The sequence below is a fragment of the Salminus brasiliensis genome, chromosome 22 (genome assembly GCF_030463535.1).
Source record: "Salminus brasiliensis chromosome 22, fSalBra1.hap2, whole genome shotgun sequence".
NCBI lineage: Eukaryota > Metazoa > Chordata > Actinopteri > Characiformes > Bryconidae > Salminus > Salminus brasiliensis.
Window position 1 is genome coordinate 1,410,459 of NC_132899.1, and position 6,457 is coordinate 1,416,915.

At 47.9% G+C, this 6,457-nt stretch overlaps 1 protein-coding gene across 1 annotated transcript in view; it reads right to left on the minus strand.

The window, feature by feature from the left end:
• Positions 1 to 3,111, minus strand: part of LOC140544380 (carbohydrate sulfotransferase 15-like) — a 53,209-nt gene extending 50,098 nt beyond the window's left edge. The window contains exon 1 of the mRNA XM_072667903.1: positions 2,869 to 3,111. The gene's annotated coding sequence lies outside the window, so the exon portion shown is untranslated. The remainder of the gene's footprint in view (positions 1 to 2,868) is intronic.
• Between the last annotated feature and the right edge of the window lie 3,346 nt (positions 3,112 to 6,457).

The following is a 6,457-nucleotide window of genomic DNA, read 5'->3' on the forward strand; positions in this document are numbered from 1 at the left end:
TTGTTGTGATGCATTTCAGTGAGCTTGTATTTACAATCTCCTGAACCAGCTGAGACTCGCTCCACTGTTAAGCCGTGTTTGGTGGTTGCTGGGGTTGTCCAGGTGGTGGCTATGGGGTTGCTAGGTGGTTTCTATGCTGTTCTAAACAGATACTATCCCTGGTGATTCCTATGGGATATTAAACGGTTGCTATATTATCCTCTGTGGATGCTCTGGGGTTGCCAGGTGTTTAATATATTGTCCCAGGTGGTTGCTATGAGGTTGCCAGGCAGGTGCTACTGAACCTGGAAGAATATGAGGTGTTTTAAAACTTTTGACCAGTAGTATATGTGTATATATTTGAGTGCAAATATCAGTGTAAGTGAACGTGTTTAACCAAGTGTGTATACAGATTACTGCATACTGCACTGTTTGCGCTGTGTGTGTGTGTGTGTGTGTGTGTGTGTGTGTGTGTGTGTTTGTTTCTTCCTGTCATTTTATGGTTCCATCTCATCTTCTATATCTTCACACCATCTGCCATTTTCTCAGCTCCACTGATCCAATGGCAAATTTACCAGCCAATTTTGCTCAGACACACACACACACACACACACACACACACACACACACACGTCTGCTGCACTGAAAAACACTAAGATATAAAGAAACAAACCAAAGTTGCTCATAAATTAGTGAGCTGTAGTTGTAGCCTTCAAAGCTCACCCTAACAGCCATAACATTAAAACCACCTGCCTAATACTGGTCATGGCCTTTAGCAGCACAGGAGGGAGGGGCGAGAGGGGCTCTCCCTCACCTCTCTCAGGTATGCATGCAGACGGGCCGACCCGGCCCTGCACGGTCAGTACCAGAAAACCCACAGAATATAGAGGGGCGGGGTGATGACGGCACTGCCACACATGCTCTACCATATAAGGAGAGCCGAGATAGGAGGGGCTGCTCGCTCCTCTTTGATCTCACAGACTTCACATTTCAGATTAAAAGTCCTAAATATCTTATTATTTTCATTATCTCAAAACTTAAACTTTTCTCAATCTTATGACATAATAATAACTTTTTTCTTTAAATAAATATGTTTTGTTATTTTTTATTTTTATGACTCAGCTGAATAGCAGCTTCTTCAAGAAGGTTAGTAACAGTTATTAAATAATAATCATTCAACTGAAGTTTGGGAGGAGGAGCATGCCTATAGGCTCCTCCTCTCACTCCTATAATTTCCATCTCCACCTTCTGTGACCATGGCAATGTTTCTGCACCACCACCCACGACTCCACCCGTTAACTCATCATACCTCTGAGACCTAGCTCCACTTATTAGAGAGGGTCCGGACGTGTAGCTAGAGCTGGGCGAGTCTCCTCCCTCGCACAGTCTCCTCCCTTATACAGTCTCCTCCCTCATACAGTCCCCTCCCTCACACAGTCCCCTCCCTCACACAGTCCCCTCCCTCATACAGTCTCCTCCCTCACACAGTCCTCCCTTATACAGTCCCCTCCCTTATACAGTCCCCTCCCTCAGTCTCCTCCCTTATACAGTCTCCTCCCTCACACAGTCCCCTCCCTCACACAGTCCCCTCCCTCACACAGTCCTCCCTTATACAGTCCCCTCCCTCAGTCTCCTCCCTTATACAGTCTCCTCCCTCACACAGTCTCCTCCCTCACACAGTCCCCTCCCTCACACAGTCCCCTCCCTTATACAGTCCCCTCCCTCACAGTCTCCTCCCTTATACAGTCTCCTCCCTCATACAGTCTCCTCCCTCATACAGTCTCCTCCCTCACACAGTCTTCTCCCTTATACAGTCTCCTCCCTCATTTTTTGGAGATACCAGCTCATATTTTTACATTCCGAGACACTTGAAGGTGCCACAAAGGGTTCTCAGATGAACCACGTTTAGATCCATAAACCATCGTGTCTGTGCAAGTGGGAGGAACCTTTCCATAAAGTGTTGGTTCACCCTCACACCTCTCTTGCAAACTCCTCATGGAACCAAAACACAGTTCTTCTATGGCATCTCTCACAGAACCAAGTACAGCAGCTTTGTTTTTAAGGGTGTACAGACCTCCTGCTGGATGTCTCTGCAGGTGAAATCTCCTGAAAGTCTTTCTTCACTGCAGCTCTCTGATCATCTCAACATCTCACGGTTTCCAACATCCAGGAAACACAGAATCAGAATTCCTCCTGGTGGCTGGTGGTCTGACAGTAGCTGCCGCTTTCTATATCTCTCTCAACCTCACAGTCAGGAGACACGGAGATACACTAAATAGACAAAAGTATTGGGACGCCTGCTCATTCACTGTCTCTTCTGAAATCAAGGCTATTAAAGAGCTGATCCTGCTTCTGTTGGAGTAACTGTCTCTACTGTCCAGAGAAGAAGACTATCTACTAGATTCTGGAGGAGGAACATTGCTGTGAGGATTTGACTGCATTCGCAGATAAGAGTGTTGATCACCACCCCACCTCATCATCCCCAATTCTACAACTCCTCCCAAAAGTACTGGATGGAGCTCCTCCACCATCATTCCAGAGAACACCGGTCCTCAGTGCTCCACAGCTCAGAGCTTTCTTCTCTAAACCCCAAAAAGTCAGAAGATCTGGAGATGTGGTGGAAACAGTGTGATGGGAGCCTATCTGGATGTGTTAAGAAGTTCAGGACAGTCTCAGCACTAGTAGTGGGTGTACAGCCCTCGCGCTCTCTCTCTCTCTCTAGGTGGAGATACGAAATCAAGCACGTGCAACCTCCAGCTTTGCAGAATATCTGCACTGCCGGCGCACCGCCTTCCTCTTTGCAACGCCACAAACACGAGCAGCAGAACAGCAGAACCGAGCAGACCTGAGAAGCAGAACCGGAGAACCGGTGCCTCCAGCACAGCTTACCGTGCACGGACGGAGAAGTGTGGCGCGCGGAGAGACTGCGCGCTAACTTCCATGGGTTTCCTCCTCACTCAGTTCTCCTGGACCCGGACCAGCTGAGGGCATCCACTGTCCAGCTCCTCCAGCTGCTCCAGCTGCTCCTCACTCCAACTTCCCTGCGCTCGTGTTTGATATTCCTCACAGTCGCGCGACGCTCTTCCCGGCTCGGTCGCTGCCGCTATGCACGGTTCACGCGCCCTGTTTGTTTTGTCCCACCCACATTCCCACAGGCCACGCCCACGGGTGCTGGGACTGGCTAGTAGTAGGGTCTCCTGCGCTCGTTGGACAGTTGGAGCTCCTGCCTGCTGTGCTGCGATTGGGTTAGCGGCATCCTTCATGATGCTCTGTGATTGGCTAATAGTGCTCGACCCTTGTTACACTGAGACTGGATAGTAAAGTAAAGCCTCCATAAGCCCCGCCTCCTGCACTGTGTCTGACCATAAGTCCCGCCTCCTGCACTGTGTCTGACCATAAGTCCCGCCTCCTGCATGGTATCTGACTATAAGCCCCGCCTCCTTCACTGTGTCTGACTATGAGTCCAGCCTCCTGCACTGGGATTGGATAGTAAAGTACCGCCTTCTGAGTTGGACAAAGACCCTCCCCTGCACTAATAAAGCCCCGCCCCTGCACTGTGATTAACTAGCAAAGCCCCACCCTAGCTCATAAAGCTAATAAAGTCCCTTCCCTGAATGTGACTGGCTATAGGTCCCGCCCCTACATTTATAAAGACCCACCTCTTGCACTGTGATAATTAGCATAGCCCCGCCCCTGCCCTTATAAAGTCCTACCTCCTGCACTGTGATTAAATAACATAGCCCCGCCCCTGCATTTTTAAAGTCCCACCTCCTGCACTGTGAAAATTAACATAGCCCCGCCTCTGCACTGTGATTAACTAGCAAAGCCAAGCACCACGAGGCTTCACCCCCCCGCCCGCGGGGATGGTCGTAGTCAGAAAGGCCCAGTGTGATGTTCCAGGTCTCGCTGTGCTTTAGAGGCAGAAGAAGAGCCCAGCCCAACCCGAAGCTCCTTCAGCATGCAGTGATGTTCCTAAAGCACAGTGTGGGACGGGAGTTCAGCCCACAATCACAACCACATTCTTCAGCAGCAGCAGAACCTTCAGGAGCTGGGCCAGCTGTCCACAGCGTGACTGACGCAGCCCTGGTCAGTTCAGTAGGAGGCCGTTAGACCACTGAGTCAAAGTGCTGCCTCTGAGCCAAAACAACCAGCTAACGGTAGAAGAACCGACTCTTCAACCTCCACCCTCAACATCCACCATTTAGAGAGCGCTCACACATGAGCACCCCTCCTAATGAACACATTCAGCTACTTTAAGCTGCACCCACTGCTGACACAGATGTGTAAATGCACACACACAGCTTGTCTAGTCCCTGTAGAGAAGAAGTACTGCCAATAGAATAGGACTACCTGGAGCAGATCAACATCATAACCCTATTGGCTCCATGCTGCCTAATGCCAGGCGTGGGCTAGAGGGGTATAAAGCCCCCCAGCATTGAGGAGCTGTGGAGCAGTGGAAGAGCTGTGTTCTCTGGAATGATGGTGGTGGAGCTCCATCCAGTACTTTTGGATAGGATGAGTTGGGTGGTGAGGTGGGGTGGAGATCATCATCCAACATCCTGACCTCACTAACAACACTCTTGTCACTGAATGCAATCAAATCCTCACAGCAATGCTCCTCCAGAATCTAGTAGAAAGTCTTCTTCTCTGGACAGTAGAGACAGTTACTCCAACAAAATCAGGAGAAACTCTTTTAATAGCCTTGATTTCAGAAAAAACACTGAATGAGCAGGTGTCCCACTACTTTTGTCCATATGTTGAGCTGTTAAGAATGACGTGACGTTCAACTGGGTATGCTCCTCATACTGAGGAAGACACTTTGATGAAGATGATGACACTGAGTGTTGAAGATCAATACACCCAAAGGACCACACACACACACACACACACACACACACACACACACTGATTCAGCTAATCAGTGACTTCTAAAGACAGTAAATAGACGTTGTTGGTCAGGGATTAGGGCAAATGTCTGCAGGGCAATAGATCTCCAATATTAGGGTTGGTGACCTCCACTGAGCATCTCACTGGACTGACAGATCAAACACAAACCCTGAAGAAGAGCCAACTCTTTAACTCAGACTCAGACCAGACAGTGGTCTTCAACCTCCATCCTCAGTTTAGAGAGAGGTAAATGGATGGAAGACAGGTGAGCACGGCTGTAGGGAATGAAGCGGAGTCAGTGGAACTCCTACTGAAGACAGTGAGTGGACGTTGTGGGTGGGGGTTGAAGGGAAATCTCTGCAGAGCTCCAACGTTAGGGCTGGTGACCACTGAGCAGCTACTGGACCTGAAGTAAGAACGCTTATTCCTTTGGTTTCATGCTGGTGAGCAAGCCAGAGCAAGTGTCCGGAGCAGTGGGTAGGCCTTGCTACAGCACCTTTCATCATTTTTCACCTTTCTTCTTTCATCAAAGTTTAAAAGTTAGATATAATTTGTAATATTATTTTTTATTTAATAATATCATGTTTTTATTACTACTTACTAAAGAGATTTACTAAAGATCTCATCATTTCTTTTCCTGTTTCCTGTTTTTGCATGTTTTTGCATGTCAGCGCTGATCTATCAGATGGGTGTACACACTCACACGCTGAAAGTCATGGGACAGGAAGTGGTATTGTTTTCTATGGCTTTGGCTTAGTCTCTCAGAAGCTGAAGCGCGCTGGCCCCTGTGGGGGGTATGCGTATGGGGGCTCCTGCACTGAGTGTGTTCACACTTACAGTTACAGAATCAGTGATCAGTAAAAGACAAGAAATCAACAACACAAGAACACATGAAAACCTCAGACCCCCAGTGAGCAGCCAAAGACCACCATGCAGGAGAACCTCCCTCAGAGCTGGAGGTAGAAACCCTGGGAGGAACCGAGATTTACAAGGGGGACCGACCCATCCTCCTCTGATCAGAACTATTTATAAATTATTGATTATTGAAGCCACCGAACCATCGAGACTGTTCTACTGCCCAGCTGTGCAACATATTCATAATATGGAGTTATGGACCACGCCCAGACTCCTCCCCTCCATTACTCCACACTATATAAAAACCGCTCCTCCCCCTTCTCATTTATACTCTCTGATTATACTCAACCTCTACCTGGCAAGGGGGGGGTCTGGCTTCTGACGTCCCATCAGCTCAAAGCCCCCCAGAACTCCAGCAGATATTTCTCAAGTTCTCCTTCCTTGCCTCAGCTAGCATGGTCTGCACTTCACAAAATTATAATATAATAGTCATCATAATCATAATATAGTGTAAGTTAATATTATCTTAGTATTGATGGTCGGAGTAATGATATAAGATGAGATCATCCTTTATTAGTCCCACAGTGGGGAAATCCTCAGTGTCAGAAAAAGGGGAAGCAAGACACGTAGATACGTGGATAAATTACCACCATATACACAACATAAATAATAGAAGTAAAAAGCAATAAGAATATTAAATACAGATCATTGCAAATGACTCTTAATTGCACATGTG